General features: G+C 25.2%; 1 long non-coding RNA gene across 2 annotated transcripts in view; it reads right to left on the bottom strand.

Moving 5' to 3' along the window:
• LOC129611053 (uncharacterized) overlaps nucleotides 1-14800 on the bottom strand; it is a 112234-nt gene extending 97434 nt beyond the window's left edge. For both annotated transcript variants that reach the window (XR_008697118.1, XR_008697117.1), the window contains exon 1: nucleotides 14698-14800. This is a non-coding gene — a long non-coding RNA (uncharacterized LOC129611053). The remainder of the gene's footprint in view (nucleotides 1-14697) is intronic.
• Nucleotides 14801-22320: the final 7520 nt, after the last annotated feature.

Genomic DNA, 22320 nt, shown 5'->3' with positions numbered 1-22320 from the left:
TCCAAAAAATTTTTTGAAAAAAGTGCTTATTAGTTTCACTCTGTCCGTCCGTCCGTCCGTCCGTCCGTCCGTCCGTCCGTCCGTCCGTCCGTCCGTCCGTCCGTCCGTCCGTCCGTGGACACTTTTTTTGTTTACAAAACTTCTACACCCTTTAAGATAGAAAGCTGAAATTTCATACGTACATAGATCTTCACTAGAAACTTATTTCCGTAGAACAAAATTTTTACCTATCTCCCCCCCTCTAGAAGTTATACCCCCCCAAAACCCTAAAAATGGCCTTTTTTAAATATTTGTTGCAATGAAACCATAAGCATTTTTGAAATTTTGCAAACGCAGAAAGGCAGTGGCTTGCTTCCCCTAGCGCGATATACTATAGTTAAACTTTGGAAAAACAAAATGGCCGTTCAAATTTACCGTTATCTAAAGTCCTTTTTTTCCAAATTTTTGATGTCATTTTTCTTCTAGACCCCAGCTTGTAGAAGCTTGAAATTTTAGGAGCTTTTAGACATTAACAAATAGTTCATTTCGTTAGAAGAAAATTTTTTTCCATCTCCACCCCCTCTCAAGTTATCACCTCTTGAAATTTGTAAAATTTGAATTTTTGACACCTTATATTTCCGAAACCGCAAGCTTTTCCAAATTTTTAAATTCCATGAAATTAAAAAATATAATTATTTCTCTTAACTCACACAATTAACCCTTAAAATCGAGCATTATGTTAACCCCTTTTTATATTAATTTTTGCTTTATTTCAAACACTGCATATATGCGTCATCCTAAATATATGCAATTCTAGAAATAGTTTTGTATATGAATGAAAATATTTTTAATAGTTTGATAGGTATACATAGACTGTATATAAAAGCAGAATTTTCACTTGTTGAAGGGAAAAGTGCTACAATACAAACCATTGGTTTGACCCAACTTTATAAATAATTTGATTTTGATTGCTGTCATTATACTAAGTTTCAAACATCTATAAAAATTGCATATTTTCGGGGATGATTTTAAAAATTTCAAATGCAAGTAAAAATTTTTTTTAAAATTAAACAAAAATTGTATAAATTTTTAAAATAATTTGAAATAAATTTTTATTTTGTAGGTTATTCTAATAGGTTTTAAATTTCATTTAGTTCGAAAAATAATAAAAAATATTTGTGTATGACCTATTAAGGATTTTTATGAAATTAAGGTAATTAAAAGTATTTTTATGAATTTCTAGATTTTAAATTTGTTTCAACTTTATGTTGCGTATTAAATTTAAAATCTAGCATATTATATCAAAAATTTATGATAAGAAATTTAAGTTAGATTTAGTATTTATATTATTAAAAAATTCATATATTCTAGATAAAACAACCTTATTACTAAAAAATTTTACTATTAAAAAATAATTTACCTATAAGTGACGAAGAAATATTGCGGCAATTAAACATGCCGCTGCATTTTATTTTCGAGAAATAGCCAAAATAGTGAAACAAATTTTTTTGTAGGATTTCGCAAATGTTACCATATTTCTGTTTTAAAATTGCACTACTACTCTTAAAATCATTCATTCCTATGGTAATCACTCATTCATTTACCAATTATTCATATGTATGGGTATAACAAAATTGACACGGTCAACTCTACCTCTTCCCGTCGTTTTTATTATTTTTTTTTTAGTTTTTCAATTTTAATTTTCTTTGATTGTGATTTTTCTTAAAGTATCCTTTTATATTCCATTTTATTCCATTATATTCTTTTCTTAAGTAATTTAAACTCTCAGAATGGTTAGGTTGCAACATCACCGGCCATAATTTTGAACCTACATTTATTTACTTCTATTATTAGGTTAGGTTCGGATCTTTTCTTTTCATATACTGGGTGATGTAGTGCAAGAACATAAAACATTTTTAGGACTTGGTTTTATAATATTAAAACAGAATTTATTTTTTTGTATTGTTTATTATTTTATAATATTATGTATACACATAACAAAATATCGCGTGCCATTCCAAATAAAATTATAATTTGTTCTTTTCTAAGTTTGAAAAAAAAAATAAAAGAAAAATTAAGAATTTTAGTTTTCCTTATTTATTTGTCTTTTTTTCATTATATTTTTTTTTTTTGTGGTTAATTTTTCATAATTACACCTTCTTATTATGTTGTTAAATAATAAAAACCACTATAAAAATTATTAAGTGTCTGAAGGACTACTGCATAATTAAAAGCCCCTTTATAAAAAAAAATAAAAACATATTTTATTTTGGGACAAAATTATTTATGTATGAATAATATGAATGTGACCACACATTATTACATAAATATATAAATAGGTACTCTTAGTGTTATATACAAAATTACATGTAAAATGTGTTGGAGAATCAATAATATAACAATTCACGGCTTACCGCAGGAAAATGGAAACTATTTTTAGGTTAAATTTTTTTATTATTGTTGATAAACTTTACCTTTATTATATATTTTTTTTCTATTTTCTTATTATATATTTAATTTGACATGTTAATTAAATATTAATAGTAAGCTTTAAAAACTAATATAATAATAATATATGAGAGTGTGGCTTATAATGTGAGAATAGAATAACATAATGTACAATTAAAATAAATTAAATGGTTAAAATGTTATAACAGTTTTCATTATATAAAATGGTTATAATGAATAATAATTTTTTATAATAGAAAATTATAACGAAAATCTTTAAGCATGTTGAATATTATTATTAAGGTAATATAATAGAATTTTATAATGTAGTTTTCTTTTACAATTCAAATCAGAGCTCGGTTTACAACTTACATAAAATTTCACACTTCACTACTTCTATATCATTGTGTATATGTTATAGAGATTTTAGAGAACATAAGAGATGAAAATAAAATTAATTTAAAATTTGATATACGGTTAAAAGTATTGTAATTGATTAATTTTACATAATTTAATTTAACTCAAATATTTTTTTTCTTTTCACCTATAATTAAAATACGGTATATCTTAAATTTAATACATTTAATATCTTAGATACAATATTTTAGAATACATTTTGTTGATTGGTCCGTACTCATTGCATTCTTTATTCATTTAGCTTAAAGAAAGAGCATAAATTTAATACTTAATAATATTATTGTTTTCGCTGTTTTATTATTTTAGTTATTCTGTATAGAAGAAAATCGTGCTAAGTACCATAAAAAAGAATATTTCAATTATTTTGTCTTAAAAACATTTTTCCTTTTTTAAAAATTTTAAGGTTAAGTAGTAGAAATTCAAGCATAAATCATGTTATTGAAAATCATACCTATAAATATACTGTACAATAGAGAATTTGTACAGACAAAAACAACTTTTGAAAAAATAAAATTTAATACGAAATATAAAAATGGCAGTGGATTTTTTGTAACCTAAAATTAGGTAACTATATCACCAATTATAGCTCAGATATATTGTATTTTGGTTGAAATGCTTAACAACTTCGGGCTGCTACAAACCTTGAAAAACAATTTCTCAATTTATTTCTAATTTTCTCAGATATGTACTGAAAATTTTTAAAGAATGATTTGAAAACTTCGGGTAGCTGACATACAGCTAATAGTGATGGTGTAGGTGTGGGATATACTTCAGTCGAATAATTTTAACTAAAATGTTTTTATCTGTTAACCTGTATTTTAATAGTTGTGGTTTTTATTTATACGTTAAGATTCTGCATTTTTGTTTCATATCTTAAGATTTTCTTAAAATAAAATTGTTGTTTAATACTGATGAAACATACATAGAAGAATATATAGAATGAAAAATACTAAAAAAGAATTTGAAATAGATACAAGAGAAATATAATATAAACATAATTTACATACATATGTACAATATAAACATTTATGTAGATTTTTAAGTTTATTTTTTAAATTTATTTATTTTTTTCTTCTCTTTCCAGATCCTTTCAGAAAAAAAGGTGTGACCGAATAGAATATTCACACCTGTCTTTCATATTTGTTTATATTATCATAAATGGAGGCAAAAAAAATAAAATATGATTTATAACGAAAATATTCTTATTATTATTCTTTTTTGCAAACTCATTATGTGCATTGGTATGTATATTACTACCAATCTAATATTTTAATATAAATGTGAAATTCAAACAAATGTATTTGATATTTAAAAGAAATGAGCATCAAGCTTTAAATGAAGCAGAACTCTTTCACAATGAAATTAAAAAGAACATAAGTTGATTTACGCTCGATTTAATTTTATAATAGTTTCAATTTCATTTTCGAACTATTCACAACTTGTTCGTACTCACTTATAAAGAAATTTTTCACCTAACATAGAGCTTAAGAATAGCTTACTTTCACTTTATCAAATCAAAAAAAATATTTTTAGGTTAATAGATTTTTTAAATTTATAAGATTAAAAAATTATGGGAATTAAATCGAGGATTTTTATATTCGGATAAGATCCAAGGCCATAATATTCGAGTTTCAAAAGTATTAAAAAAGTGAAACTTCAAAGTTGTTTATACGAGTTTGTTAAATAGTTATTGTAACATCTTCAAAATCGAATGTAGGGTAGTAAACATATTGTGTGTTGCTGTTGTAATTACAATCTCACTGACGTTAAATTATATAATTGGATTACAATTACATAGGATATACGAACATGTAAAGGTTTAAAATTTCATTTTTATGTACCTTTAAATATGACAGCTACAAAAAATTTGCAATAAAACAATATTCTTTTGAACATCGAATTAAACAATCAAGCTTTCTGTAATTTATTTTTCATCACAATTTCCAAGAGAATCGCCCAGAGAAAGAATAGAAAATATGAAAAATTTTCTCATTTTACAATGATCATTTTGTGAGTAGAGTTGTGTTGTGTTTAAAGTTTTTGTAATGCATTTTATATTGGGGTATCCTTTTTTTTAAGCAAATATTTTTCATTTTAACCGACCGCCTTACATACAATAAGGAAGGTTATGTGGTAGCACCAAATTTCGGACGTCGAATTTTCGATAGCAAAATTTTTCTCTATTGTAGGGAAGCGCAAATAAAATATTTTTAGAGAGATTTCGGTCTCTAGGTTTATCTTTTGTATTCTGTGCAGTGTGCATCTCAAGTTTGGTTGAACCGATTTTGATGAAATTTTATATATAAGCTTATTTTGACTATGTCACGGATTAATAAGCCTTTGTCACGGATTAATATACGGATATAACAGACCTCGGAAACTGGACCTTTTTCCGGGCCGATTTAACATTTTTGCGTGTATGAAGAGAAATAATCAACCAATTTCTTTGATATTTAACATTCAAATATCATTAAATGTGAGCTCTGGTTATTACCGATTCTAACTGGTGAAGTTTGCAAGAAATTTGGATGGCACTAAACGAAAATCTAAAAATCGGTTATGTGCTGATCACCTCAGATTTTTTTATTTTGTTTTCTAAATTCTTCTTTATTGTTTTATTTTGTGATTTAATATTTATTTTTTTCTTTATTTCTTTGCTACTTATTTTATATTCTTTTTTTTTTTTGCACCATTTTGAAAAATTTTGGTGTAAATCATATTATAACTGTTCGCAGGTGTTTAATTTGGTGAAAAAGATGTACTTTTTGTTGTTTTTTTTTTTTGCTTTTTTTAGTATAATATTATTATGCCTTCATCATCTTATTGAATTTATGGTATGAGTTATCTTCTCTTTTGTTTCTTTTTTTTTGTTTTGGCTTTGAGGGTCCTCACTTTTGTTTTACTTTCTTTGGTTTGTTTTTTAAATGTAAGCGTTTATTTTGCCTCTTTTTTTCGAATTTTCGTGTTTTTTTTTTTGTTTGTTATTAACGTGAATGTTTGTGTTCAGTGTTTTTGTTTTTTTGTATTTTGTTGTCTTACCTTCTTAAAATTCTAAAAAAGAATACTTTAGAGGTTTAATATTTAATTCTAGTTTGTTTCGTTTTCATTGTGTTGTTTTGTTCCAGGATCCCTTAGTGTATTTATTTTTGTTTTGGCGTCTTTAGAAGAGCTCAGTTTTCTAAGATTTTTACTTTTACTTCAGCTTTTCATTTAAGTTTTTGTATTATTATTTATTTTTTCCTGATCTTTAAGAAAAATTCGGTATTTATATATGGGAAAATAGGGTAACAAAATAATGGTTTATTGTTTTAAATTTTCCCAAAAGTTCTGATCTTTTCACAATAAAAATCTTTTTTAAATATATGTATATACGCGTATAACAAAAAACAAAAATTAAATTGGTATATGCACAGAAAATTTAATAGAATCAAACAAAAAAATAAAGAAGAGAGAGGCAAATGCTAACATTGAAATATATTTATTTTTCTTATCATTTAAAAAAAGAAGGTTTACTTTTGGTATTTCATTAATATTTAGTTTGAGTTTTCACGTCATCGGGCTATCTTTTCCCCAAAAATGAGAAATAATACTAAATATAAGAAATAATGTGCAAAATATAATTTTATTTATTTTAAAAATTGTTAGTATAGAAACATTTTTTCTGGTGCATGACACTTTTGCGTTAATTTGTATTATTGTATTTTTATGTTGTATGTTTATTGAAATTTTTATGTGGCTTTTTGTGTCTTTCAGTATTTTTTACCGATTTTATTGCATACAGTAAGGAGGATAATGTGATCTTACAAAATTTCGCACATCGGGTTTTTGGTGCAAACGCATTTCTTCATAGGAGGGAAGGGTGTATAAACTGTATTAACTCTGAGGATATATCAGGCCTCGAGAACTGGACGTTTTTACGGGCCGATTTTATATTGTTGCGCATATAAAGAGAAATAATTAACAATTTTCTTGAAATTTAATAATAAAATTCGAGGTGTTAAAGCGAGGAATCTATAAAATTTTTGAATAGATCAGGACTCGGAAACGGAATTGGGAACCGACTTTTTATCATATCTTAGGAACAAGTTACGGAATTTCTTGAAATTTTGTATTTGAAATTCTGCGAAGAATTCTCTGTAGAAGCAAAGTGAATCTTCTCTAAGAGCCAAAACTTCATTTTGCTAGGTATGCTTACAAACAGCTTGTTAGTGTCCTTAAAATTTGAAGGAAGCGTTTAAAAGGTACAAAAAGAACCTCATGGTCGGATATATCTTGTTTACATCAGATTGTTTTCTTTTATAATGGGGTATGACACAATCATTTGAATCATTTTTTTAAAAAATTAAATATTTTCAGAAATAAATTACAACAATATTTTTGGTTTGAAATATAATATTTTGAAAGTATTACGTTACATAAAAATTTGGTTAGAGTTTAGAGCACAGTGTAGACTGGTGTTAGATAATTTTTCATTTTATGAGCTTCTCTAAACTTTAGTTTGTTAGAAATTTATAAATTAATTCAAATTAGTAAAAAGAGATTCAGTCCAGGTTTTAAATCTAATTTAAATCTAATTGTTTTTTGTTCAAATTTACTTTTGATTTAATAAAAGAAATTGTTGTTATTGTTGTTCAACAAAAATGTCGCTCAATTGGTAAACAATTTTTGTACTTGTAAATACAAAAGAAATTAAGAAAATCATTTTAAAAATTTCTTATACAGGAATATAAAGAAAATATAATTACTTACGTATGTTTCATTACAGAATTTACAAAAAATGTATTGACTTTTACCTGTTTTACTATGTTACACCAGAATACCATTCCAAGGCTGATACATTCGCTATCATCAGCCGTCAAATCTCACGATATATTATTTTTGTGTAATTGTTTTTTTTTATGTTTTATTTTGAGAAAAGTGCAAGACACTGAATGACCACTTGTCCAATAAGTATACAATATACGTATATTTCATAACGTTTTTACAGAATAAAAGAATTCAAGAGAATATTGATGAAACCCAAAACAAGAATTCTTTTATATTTGATGCATACGTTACTGACAGGTATGTATGTATGCATATATAGGGCTCTTATTTTATATCCTTTAATTTAAATGCATGATTGACGTAACTGTAATTAACTGCTGAAAATGTATAATTATTTTTTCAGTAGTTGCATTTATATGGGAATCCACCAGCAAAATGACAATTAAGAAAGAGAAAAAAAATGAAAATATAATTAAAAAACTTAAATTTTTTTTTGTAATTGTATTTATTTTTGGTTTAAATTTGGTTTTTTTCATTTACATAAAACAAAGAGAACCTTATGAGGTTTACAGAAAATTACAATAATAAAGTAAGTCATTAAAAACAGGAAAAAGATTTTTATCATATTTTATTCATAATAATTCAAAATTACGATAAAACAAATTACTGGAGTTTAAGGATCAACTTTTGATTATTCATATTTCAAAATCATTTTTGAAAATGAACCCAGCCATGGTTAACAGTTCGAATGACTATTTGAAACAATATTGTAATAATTATAATGCATATTTTTTTTTGCAAAATTCTGTTAATAGTGTTTATCATCGAGACCTTATAGGGAAAACCCTTTCCATATATTATGTACTCGTAACATAAGAAAAAATTTTAAAATATTAGATGAACAGTTTTCACAAAAAGCCTTCGATATTTTAAATAGATTGTGTAAACTCTTGCCGGTATTCAATTATTTCGAATTCCTCTTTATTTTCAAAAATTTTCGTTGGTATACTGAGACACATTGTGAGTATATTTTACAATAAAGTTGTGTCAAACCAATGGTTTGTATTGTAGCACTTTTCCCTTCAACAAGTGAAAATTCTGCTTTTAAAAACAATCTATGTATATCTATCACACTATTAAAATTATTTTCATTCATATACAAAACTATTTCTAGGGTTGCATATATTTAGGATGAATGATTTATGCAGTCTTTGAAATAAAGCAAAAATTAATAAAAAGAGGGGTTAACATAATGCTCGATTTTAAGATTTAATTATGTGAGTTAACAAAAATAATTATATTTTTTAATGTCATGGAATTTACCGTTAGCTTTCTGTGTTTATAGAAATTTGAAAAAGTTTGCGGTTTCGGAAATATAGGGTGTCAAAAATTCAAATTTTACGAATTTAAAGAGGCGATAACTTGAGAAGGGGTGGAGATGGAAAAAAATTTTCTTCTAACGAAATGAACTATTTGTTAATGTCTAAAAGCCTCTAAAATTTCAAGTTTCTACAGGCTGGGGTCTAGAAGAAAAACGACATCAAAAATTTGGAAAAAAAAGACTTTAGATAACGGTTAATTTGAACGGCCATTTTGTTTTTCTAAACTTTACCTATAGTATACCGCAAGCCGCTGCCTTTCTGCGTTTGCAAAAGTTAAAAAAGACCATTTTTAGGGTTTTGGGGGGGGAAGATAACTTCAAGAGGGGGGAAGATAGGTAAAAATTTTGTTCTACGGAAATAAGTTTCTAGTAAAGATCTATGTACGTATTAAATTTCAGCTTTCTATCTTCAAGGGTGTAGAAGTTTTGTAAACAGACACACGGACAGACGGACGGACGGACGGACGGACAGAGTGAAACTAATAAGCACTTTTTTTCAAATTTTTTTTGGAAAAGTGCTAAAAAGAAAATCAACTAAAAGTCGACATCGAAAAATATATTTTATTTTCGTTCATATATCGTGGATAATTTCGTTATCATTTTGCTGGGTTAATTATATGCATTGTTGTTGATAAATTCCACATGGCAGCAAAAAGGAGTTTGTGAAAATTCCACTCTAAAAAAGGAATTTATGAATTCCCTTCTGCAATATAATTTCTATGGTACTGAACTGATATTAACTTTAGGTTAATTTTCAAATATTAAAATATATGACATAATGAAATTACATAACAATGTATTACCAAAGTGAAAATAATGTCGACAGAAATACCAGTAATTTCAGGTGGCTGTATTATGTATATCGTTACAATATAGGTAAAAGTAGTATAATTTTGAAATTTTTTTTTAATTGCTTCAAATTTCTCTATATATATATATATATATATATTTAAACAACTTACTTGTTTTTATTTAACTCAAATTTGAGTTTTGAGACAAATTCTAGATTCGAAAGGCAATTATATTTGTGTTATTGTATAAGGGTTCAAAACATTCTTTAAAATATATAATACATATATCTACATTTTATTTTATGATAACAAATTTCATGTTACAATTCCTGTATACAGCTGCATTTTTTGTCAAAGTGTGGATTTGTTTTTTATAAAACTAACATTCCTATTTTTCTAAAATGAAATGAGATTATTTTTTTTTTTTTTACATAAATCAGTTATAGGATTTAAAAAAAAATCCGAAATGAAATTGAATTGAGAATCAAATCAGTGAACACAACTACAAATACATAGCTTTAAATTTCATTTTTGGCATTTTTATTGTATTCACGATGCAGGGTGATATCATAATATATGACGTCAAAAGATTATATTTTTCTGATCTGAATTAATTTGAAGATTTTTTGTGTATACTTTTGCAACAAATTTTTATTCTAGATATATCGATTTGTATAAGTTGCCGCATTCTTTTCGGCTTTTTAAAGATTTTTTAGAAATTTTAGTGAATAAAAAATAAAATTTTTGCTTTTATAGAGTATTGGATTTGAAATTTTATTCGTACTCGAACACGTTGTAGTTTGTTTTTTCTGTTTCGAAAAAAAAACGCAAAAAAAAACTTAAAAGGATACTGGGACAAAAACAAGTATAAAGCAAAATTTTTAATTTTTTTTTATTTTATTTTTTTGCTTTTTTGGTTGTTCATATTAAATTTTGAATCACAATTTGATGGTAACGAAACTTTATTAAAATTCTTTACGTGGTAGTGAATCAATAGGAACATGATTTTATTGAAAAAATAAAATCTGATGCGCCTACTATCTACTTAATATATGCACTGAACAAAACTGCAAAAAAGCATAAAAAAAAGGAAAATAGCGTGTTAATTCAATGATTCATTGATGTTTTATTCTTTTGTATAAAAATTGTTTGTGGTTTTTTGGTATACTTTGCGAGAATATCGGAATTAAAATTTTTTTCAAAGGACATTTTTAAATCAATTTCATTTCCTGAATAAAGAAGAAATTTTCTTGTTCTCTTTTTGCTATTTTAAAAGCTACTTTTACTCTTATGCTCAAATTAAATTCTTTAATAATAACAAAGCTATTTAATAAGGTTTTGGACACTAGCTCTTTATTTAAATATACAGAGTGATTCTGAAAGGTATACAACAACATATTCCATTGGTTAGAATATCGAAAATAGGTAAAACATTTGTTCCGGACTGGGTGCCGAATCTCAAGGATTTCTGAGTTCCAGGGATTTTAACGAATTTTCACGAAATTTTTACTTTCCAGGTTTTTTTGATTATAGCTTCCGCTCTGAAAAAGATGGGGACTTCAAACAAACAGTTTCTGAAAGCCTTAAGCTCTTTAAGCCCTTTACTATGCCTCATATTTATCGATGGATGTTGGAAACAAAACTATATAAATTGCGCAGATTTCCATCAGAATGATCGTTCTTGCTTTATTATTCAAAACAAAGAAATTTTATTGTATAGGTTTTAAGTTAAAACTGTACAGGAATTTCAACATGTTTATTTAATTTTTAATGCCGGATATAATTTCCAATTTTCGAAATGTAAAATATTTTTCCAAAAAAAAAATCTAGAACAAATTCTGGAGGCGATCATAACAGATGTGGTATTTCATTGTTGAGGTATTTTACAACAAATAAGAAATAAATAAAATGTACAAAAAACCAAAATTATCAAAAATTAAAGATGAAAAAACGCTCTTAATTCAATCACATTTTTCTGCTAACATCCATTAACAAAATGTTTTTTATTATTACTTTATAAATATATACATACATACATAATCAAAATCAAGAATAAAAACTCTGATGAATATGACAGCATTTTTAAATTTATTAATCGAAATATTTTGAATATAATTGTAATAATAATTAAATAAATTACCAAAACAAATTTTCAATTAGATATGGTTGGTTCAGCCTTATTAAACAATAAATAAAAAGTAAAAATTAAAAAGAAATAGAAGCAAGTTTGTAATTTATAAAAAAAACATCAACATGAATTTGTACATTTAAGTTTCTCTGATTGAAGTCGACACAAGATTGAATTTGGGTCAATAAAAACTTAAAAATTGTGAAAAAAATACTCAAAACTTAGGTTTCAACATTTATAATTAATTTCTAGAATATAAAAAGTTTTGCTCTTGCAGCATAAATCTCCAAAAATAACATTCGATACATTTGAGGAGCTATTGAGGCTTTCTAACATTTTCTTAAATATTAAATATAAATTGTAGAGAAGAATTAGTTAAATATTTAGAGAAGATTAAAGTTTCATACGACTTTAAAAAAAATTGTAGTAAAAATTGTTGTGAATACTACTAAAGTATTGTGGATCATTTACAAATTACAATTTTTGTTAACTTCTTTTAAACTGTTCACTTTACCGTCACTTTGCAGCAGAATAATGCGTTGAGAAAAACTACAAAATCGCGTAATATCTATTCTTGCAGAATAATAAAGTCATAATATGAAAAGTTTTCAAGTTCATTATGGCACAAGAGAAGAAGTCGTTAATATTGGACTAAAATATATTAAAATATTTATTTATCTTTAACATAATAATTTAAATTTAAGTCGCGTGTTATAATAATCTGGAAATTATTCAATATTCCGACCAAAGAGTTATAATAAAATTACTTCTTAAATATCTTCAAGCTTTCATTAATAATTTTTTCAGTAATTAATTTTCATATTAATTAAAAAATATTTAATTAAAATATTCAGTAAGTATTATACATTTTATTTTTTATACTCAATAATTCTAAATATTTTTTATTTTTCAGTTAACTTCAGTCACAACTCATATTGCATGGTAACCTCATTACCTCTGTTATACCTAATACGTGAAACTAATTTATTTTACATAGAGCATTCAGTAATCATTTGAAAAGAATTCCAAAAGAAACAACATTAAGTATCAAAAAAAAAAAAAAGCGAAAAGAAGAAAAACAAATGAAAATATCAAATTACATATTTTTATTTCATTTGTCGGGGAGCCTTAGTCACACATTTTGACAGCTTAACTAATTGATTGATGATAATGGAACGTGCATATTTATAATTTTCAAAATAAAAAAAAAATTCTATTAAATTACGGTTGTATTGAAACCATCTGGAAATTCTCTTTCCTTCAATTCAATATTTCTTTCTCAATGTTTTAGTATTAAAGAATATAATTAAGTGGCATAAACAAATTTTTTGCTTCCAATTTTTTTTTCATGGAAAAAATTACCATTTTCATTTTGATATATACTGTTTCAGTCTAATTACTGTAATATAGCGTCATAATAATAATATTTTATCATTAGTTCCGATTTTTGTTCAACCAATTTAAAATTGAAATACTTGGAAGTCATAAGTAAATTTCAATTTGTTCTTAATAGGTATTACTTTTTCTGTTACAAATTAAAATTGTCGAAATTCATTTTTACTGTTCTAACTTTACCTACACATTAAATTATTAATATTTAGTTATTAGATTTCGGTCAAATTCGTTCAATTTCATTTTAAGTAATTTCAAATTTATAAACAAAAGTGCAAAAAGCCGTAATTACAAAAAAAAAAAATTAGAAAGAATTTATCTTTAATCTGTTCGAAAATATGTTTAAATTTGTGGTTAAAATCAAATATTTAAAGATCCAATTAAAAACAAAGAGCATCACATGGTTGTAAGAGTAGCATAACATCTGTACATCTTCCTTATGCAACATAGTCAGTATTTTGTATAAGTCCTAATTGAAACTTTATGCTAACGAGACAACTAACAAACAAAAGTAGAATTTTCAATCATTTAATTGTATACAATAATAAGAGAATTTAGTATAATTAATTGAATTGTGTTAATAAATTTCGAAGTAAATCTTGTTAAATAGTACATATATAATTTATGTAAGTGAGATTATAAGTCTTTCACTTCAAAACTTCATATGGGTATAGATTAACCGATAAAAAACTGAGAACACATTTGAGCATAGATTGATATAAGTATTTTTTTTCTTAACAACAATAACAAATATAATATTGATAAATTCCACCTTGTGTTAAGCAGAATTCTGAAGGAAAATCATATTGAATCAAAACCAAGTAAACTCGTTTTTCACTTTAACGAGTATTGGGTCCACTGTACATATTTCATTAGAAAAATTTGTAAAAAAAACACCTTAATATGCGTTATTGTTAAAATTTCATTAAAATAAGGAGGTGAATTGATGAGTTTTGTAAAATGGTAAAGTATAGGCGGCAAAATTCTTTATAATGAAATTTTGCGTATTTTTGCTTTTTCATTTCAACTTTTAATAGCATTATCATAACTGCAATTAAATTAAAACCGCTGTAATATTAAGTTTATACAGTCTTAGTTTACCATTAACCTCGCACTGTTTTATTATGTTTATATACTGTTTGAATCTACCTTGATTTGCACAATGTTTTTGGAACAAAATACCTATGTATTTGTATTTTTCACCATTGGTAATTGTACGCCATCTCTAAACGAAATTCCAAATTAAAGCCTAAGTAAAATATTACCGTATTTTGTTAAATTGTTTATTCAGTCATAATTAATATTAAAAATCTAATATTTATTTTCAACATTCTTTGCCATAAACTATAAGTACGTGCTTAAAATAATGCATCAAATAATAAGTAAATACATACCAAGACAATTATCAATATGCATCATACTTGCATAAATTATAGTAGACAACGCCAGCTGTTAAGAAGTGAAATATTCCAATATTGTGTACTGACCTATAAGAAGAAAAATATTAAAAAAAATAATAATTAAATGGTGTCACAACTAATATTGATGAATTACTTTACTACAAATGAAATTTTATTAAAGTTAATGGATAATAATAAATTTTATTTCTTTTTATTTTCAAATGTAATTTAATGTCTGCAAATAATAATAAGAATAATGTAAAATAAGTAAAGTGTAATAATAATAAAAATAACAATTTAGTTTAATGCTATTAAAATAGAGAGAAAATAATTTGTTTTCAGAACGAAATCTGTATTTAATTGGACTCAAAATTATATATTAGATATACTGTATAGCAAAAATATAAAATTATGTAAAGTTTTACATGTTAGTGCAGAACAATATTGTACGCTAAAGCCGTCGTCATATCAAGATTCTGTTACAAATTCATATTACAATTATAAAAAAAATAGGATAATTTAAAATATTTCAGAATTTGAATATTTTTTTATTGAAAATCTCTCATAAATAGAGACGCCCGGAGTGATTAATGTGGGCTCTGATATTTATGTTCATGTTGTTGTCACTGACCAGTTTATTCTGATCACCAGAATCCCTTTGGTATGCAGATCCGATGGTCGCGATAGGTGGTTTTGGTTGTTGTCAAAAATGTTTAGATACAATAAACACATTTAATAATTTTGCTAGCTTTAGCTCATATAATAACCGTACAACTTACCTGAGTTTAGTTTGTGAATCTTATTGGAGTTATCAATATGACCATAAGAGTGAATGGTTTAGAAGACCCTAGTCTGCAATTTCTTAATTGCACACAAAATTCTTAGATTTAATCAGACTTATATTTAGTAAGACAATTTGAAAAATGAAACAGAAATACTCAAAAATGTTAATAATAGCCATTTTTTAACTTCATAAGGGAAGTATAGTTAAATATTGGCTATGAAGAAATAAATATATAAAATATAGATACTTCGTTATATAAAATATAGGTACTTCGTTATTAATATCATTTGCTGCAATACATGTAAATATTAGAAAACAACCTATATTTGTAGGTATGTTAAGAAATTTATCATTATAAATTTACAAATAAATTTTAACACTAAATTTTTACACATTATCTGTCTATTTTGAAATTTTCTCACTATATAAATTTCTGATTGCTTAATTTACTGTTCAAATTTTAATAATTATGATTGACAACTTTAATTTTCTATAATGTTTATGCTCAATCCTCTTGCTTCAATAAATTGTGATATTTTTATTTAATTCTCGTAATACAATTTTTATCTATAATAAACACATGAGTGAAAAGTAATACTAATGCATAGCCAATTAAATATTATAAAGTGATTATACAATGACAACAGTGTAATATATATGTACATATGTACATGGTTCAATATCAATAATTATTACATAAAAAGGGGTAGCAACATTTTGAAAATATCTTAATTTTTACCTTATACATATAATATGAAAAATCACTTGATTCACATGCCACACAACAGTTCACATCTAAATGCCATTATGTAACTTTTAATGTCAATTTGAATTTATTTATTGTGGTTTTATAGAAATTCAAGAAAATTTTATTTATTGAACGAAACGAAGATAAATGATGTAAAAATATTTAAAATTTTATTTAAATGATTTCAATGTGTTCTATAATTTAAATTTATTCAATCTTATATTGAATAAATATATTGAAAGAATCTTATATTGAAAGAATTGATGTGAAATTTTCGGTAAATTTATTTTGTAAAGTTAAAATTTTTAGGGTAAAATAAATTTTATTTTATTATTTGACATGATATGGTTGTCATACTCTAAGTGAGTGTATAAAACGAGAAAAGGACGTACTATATGTAAGAAGACATTAACATGAAAAAATATAAAGTGTAATAAATATATCAAGAGATTTTAGGAGATATTAAAGAATGTTAACATTTTAATGATAAAGAAACTTTGTTCGCTCCGGCTTCCGCATATTGTTGGAGCGTATAGATACTTCTCCTACAACTGATCTGATAAACTCCATTGTTAGTTTTTTTGAAAATATAAGAATGTAAATTTGTATGGGTATAAGCATTTATTAAACCCTACAACTTCTTTCTCATTGTCTATATTCTATTAACTTTGAAATCCAGCAAAATACTTTTAAACTCCTTAACAAACTTTAAAAAAATTCACATAAAATTAAATAATGATTGAACACTGTCTATATTTAGAATGTTAGACGAACCATAGTTATTTTTAGATTTTTTTTTATATACTATTTCAGTATAATTTATAATATTATATCCTTGAGCTACATATTTATGTTATTATATATAATGTACTATAATATGTATGATATGAATCACTATCGTTAATTTTCATTAAAATATTATATAGACGCCATTATGTGTCTATATGTTTCCTTCTTTTACTTAAAGGATAAGCCCATAATAAAGAGATTTTCTTTTAAAAGATAAAAAGTGTTATAGCATGTAGTATTAAAAGCGGATATTGTTACAATTAAAAAAATGAAGTGATTTTGTAGAGAAAACAAATTAGAAAATCTAGAAATTAAATATGATATTAAAACAAAACGTATCTAGTGACTTATACAACTCATATATTCACATACTTTTTTAAAATCTTTTCTACAGATAAGAAAGAAGTACTTTAACGAAATTATGCTGTAAGTATGCGTACAATCAAACGCGTAAGAGATCACAACTTCATAAAAGAAAATTAAAAAAAAAAAATATGTGTGTACAGTGTACATAATTAAAATCATTTCTACTCATTAAACCTCGTAAACAGGAAAAAATCAATATTATTATGGTAGTTATAATTGAATAACCTTTGAATAATTTAAGGAAGTAGAAAGAATTTAAAAAAAAAAATATTAAAAACTTTTAAATTCAAGAGCTGTGAACATTTTAATAAATAAATAATTGTGTATATTTACATAATATTGCACTACGTGTATAAAAGAGGACATAAATTTTAATTTTTGTATTTCTAAGAGCAATAGAAAAAATTCTATTTAGCTCAAAGTATAAATTGATTTTAGTTTTTTTGCTTATATTTAATGTCGCTATAATTACAATTTTAGTCCTTTAATGTCCAGTCATCAATACATTAATAGCGATGTTCCGTACATTGAACCAACTAATTTTTGACATAAAAATATTACGTTATAAATTATATTCTCATTGTTAATTTGTAAGTTGTGTTATTTCTGAAGGTTTTTACAGCATTATTCCCCTAATAAATGCATAATATCAAACAAAATGTAGAAATCATGAAAATATTAAAAGAAGTAAAATTGCGAATCTTTGCTTTTAAAAGTAGATTACTTTCATTCTATTCAATTCACTTTAAAATTCAGATTTATTTCAGATTTATAAAAAGTATAAAAGTTACAAATCAATTAAATTTAAGCTAAATTTACTTGTAATGAAAATTCATCTTTATTCAGTAAATTTTCATACTTCTTTCTTTAGGGCTGGTAATTTAATTAATCAAAGCTCTTTAACGCGAATAAATATTTCTATGTTAAAATAATGTTTAAAATTTTAAATTTGTAACAACTTTGCGTTACGTAGATTATTTTCCCTAACGGTCCTTTGTAGATTATTTCCCGTTAGTCGTAATGTAGATTAAATAGTATTGCCTAATAAAAACAATGGAAAACGCCAAAAAAATTTAATTGTAACGTATACATTATAAATGACTTAATACTCAGTTTTTATTATATCAATATTTTAAAGAATAAGAAACACAATGAAATTCATAACAGTCTTGGTTCAAGCCGCTCGAATATTTAATAAAATTTTGTAATGCCTTTCGCTTTTAGTAAAATTGAAATCACTCTATAAACGTGTAGAAAATAAAAATATACACAATATGTAATAAAAATTCGAAAATATTTACTTTAGTTAGAAGGTTTGGTATTTCTTTCATTACAATCATTAAAAAAAAATTTAATTTAATACTAAATTTTTTATTGTCTCTTTAAATAACTAATCATAAAATTTTGTTCTTATTTCTCTTTGCAATCAAATATAATTTTCCAAGTCTTTCATTAAGAACTAATTTTTAATCTAAATAAAATGAATAAAAGAAAAAAGTTTAAATTAATAAAAAAAAAAAAAGGAAATCGTAATTTGTAGTCATAACGTAATATTGGAATTCATCTTGAATTTGTTCGTAAGTAAGTATAAAATAAAAGCTAGAATTCGAAATATTTTGCGAATTAATTTGTGAGAATTTAAATGCAGACAGCGCAAATATTTTGAGTAATTTCAAATAAGTTTTTTTTTTTTTTTGTCTCTCGTATTTTCTTTTTACAATTTTTGAGGTAATCACACAAAATCAACCTTAATTCGTGGAATTTTTTTAATTGGATTTGAAGAAAAAAACTCCAACTTTCATGTTTTATTTCTTTTATTTTTTACTGTATACCATAAGGTAAATTAATTAAAATATATACAGGAACGTTATAATGAAAGGAATTTAACCTTTTAACATTTAATTATTTTCAGTTTAGCTAAAATAAGAAAAGTTTGTCATAAAAATTCAATATAATTTCATTATAAAAGTAACATGCATGTATCGAAATATTTAGGTATACCCATATACTGACACACATTAAGTTGAAAATTAAATAAAAGTGTAAATTCTTTTGTTATGCAATTTTAAATTCTTTTTAAATATAATCCAATATAAAATAGAGAAATAAAATTGAGTACAAATTTCCCTTTATTATTAATCTGGTTTTTTCTAAATGCTCTTATATAAAAGTAAGAATGGTGTACTAGGTAGTAAAATGTTTAAAAATGGGTTATAAAAGCAAAGTAATGTGTGGTCACTCTGGAAATTGGGAATAAAATCGTCATTAGTACATATAAATCAACATAATGCAGATATTCTTAGAAAATATTGAAATTCTATTTCACATTTGTGTATGTTAATCATTATTTTAATTTTTACTTTAATTTAGAACAATAAATTTTGACATTTTGTTCTGTGTTTACTTTTCTAAGGAACTTGTGACTTTATTTTAAAATGTGCTTTGGAAGAAAACAAAAAGTGAAATCGACATGCAATTTAAACTACATTAACAAAAAATCCTACCCATAACATACCTTAAATAATAAAATTAAATATTGAATAAATTTCACTTTAAATTACACCGATTAAAGAAAAAACTTTAAAGTTTTGACAACTTGGAGTTTGACAAATCAAAAATCTACGATATCTCCGAAATCTCTAAAAATAAATCGAAAATCTAAAATTCTTTTCAGTTTTCAAGAATTTGAAATTTTTCTTTAATACGTTATCTACAAATTATTTAAGATTGCTACCATCTAACAATGAACTAAATTAACAGAATCTAATACTAAATAGATATTATTTATTATATTGCGTATTTCAGTTTACATAAGCGATACACTGAATCATTAATTGCAGTACTTAAAATTCTTATAAAATAATATTTCGGTGGAAATTTTCTAATAATTTTGTCAGAGTTTACATAATTGAGAACATTAGTTACTAACTAAATTTTTTAAAAATGGTCTTATCAGGTTTTGTCAAAGTCCTACATTTAATTTTTCAATTTCATTCACAATAAATGTTGGTGACAAGATTACAAAATAATATGTATTTTGATTAAAGTGATTTATCTTATTGATTCTAATATAATTTTCCGATATTCCTTTAAAAAAAATATTAAATTTATGTTTCGAATTCTCTGGGATAATATTCTTAAATTCTTAAAATTTTTCTATACAAAGTTAAGTATAAAAAAAAAAAACTTTATCTTGCATTTGTAATACTGAGTACGTATAACGACGTAAAAATGAAGAATAACAAGTAAAAACGTTTCAGTCGGTATAAACCGATTGAATTATACCCTGCACCTTTCGTTATTGTGTAGCAATTACTCGAACCTGTGAGATCATTCTATAGAAACTTCACGGACATGTCTGACCTATGATTGGACATCCGACTGCCAAGTTTCATCAATCTGACCTTATAATTTTTCAAAATATTTAAAATTAGCTTTTGGAGTTGCATGGTAAGTACCTAAACCTGTCAAGCAATTCCATCAAAACTTCACAAATATATCTGATCTATAATCGGACAAACAACTGCCAAGTTTCATGAATCTGACTTTATTATTTTTCCAAATATTAAGAATAAGCTTTTAGACTTGTATGGGATCTACTCGAACCTGTTAAGCAATTCAACCACAACTTCAGAAATATGTCTGACCCATAATTGGACACATGACTGCCAAGTTTCATGAATCTGACTTTATTATTTTTCCAAATATTTAAAATTAACTTCTGGAGTTGTATGGCAGGTACCCGAACCTGTCAAGCGATTCCTCTAAAACTTCAGAAATATATTTGACCAATAATTGGACACATGACTGCCAAGTTTCATGAATCTGACTTTATTACTTTTCCAAATATTTAAAATTAGCTTATGGAGTTGTATGGCAGGTACCCGAATCTGTCAAGCAATTCCTCCAAAACTTTGGAAATATATTTGACCTATAATTGGACACATGACTGCCAAGTTTCATGAATCTGACTTTATTATTTTGGCGAATATAAAAAATTTGCTGTTGGAGTTGTATGGCAGCCACCCGAACCGGTGCAGCTATCCCATTATAATTTTTAGAGCATGTGTAGAATATAATTGGACACATTTATACAAAATTTTATATTTATAGCTTTATTAGTTTTTGAAATATTTAAAATAAACTCTTGGAGTTGTATGGCAGCTACCCGAACCCGTTGTCCGACTTAATCCAATAACAATAGGGTTCGTCCTTGGCACAAAAGAAAAAACTTGTGAAAGTTTGGTGTCGATTGCATTATTCGTTTTTGAGTTATCGTGCGATCGGACGGACGGACGGACGGACGGACGGACGGACGGACGGACGGACGGACGGACGGACGGACATGTCTAAATCGACTCAGAATTTTACGCTGAGCAAGAATATATATATATGTCCATACCGCAGATGACTCCTTCAAGTAGTTACAAACTCCATACCAAAGTTAATATACCCTTCACGAAGTGCAGGGTATAAAAATATCAAGGACGTTTTTTTATATGCTTATGTTTATGTATTATGTACATATGTATGTAATTATGTTACACAAGACCTAACAAACATGCTTGTTTCACAAATATTATTAAATAAAATAAAGAAAAAAAAAAACGAAACAAATAAATTCCATTCTTACTATAGAAGGTCTTTTTTATACAAAAATACACAAATGCACATATAGATGGCAAGGAAAAAAAAATAATCGATGAAAATATCTAGATCTAGGAAAAGGAAAATATTGACGTGTTGTAAAAAATAACGAACATATTACAAAAGTTTGTTAATAATGTCCTTTTAGTGTCCCAAAATAGTAAATACATAATTTGTTTTGTCAATTATTTCAGATTTTTTGTCCTATTTACTAATTTTTTCTTTTTTTTTCTCTTTTTTTGTACTTTTGTAGAAAAATATTTTTAAATAAACGTGGAACATA

The sequence above is a fragment of the Condylostylus longicornis genome, unplaced genomic scaffold, assembly GCF_029603195.1.
Source record: "Condylostylus longicornis isolate FDR11 unplaced genomic scaffold, ASM2960319v2 ptg000004l, whole genome shotgun sequence".
Classification (NCBI taxonomy): Eukaryota; Metazoa; Arthropoda; class Insecta; order Diptera; family Dolichopodidae; genus Condylostylus; species Condylostylus longicornis.
This window is presented reverse-complemented; position numbering and strand designations above follow the sequence as displayed.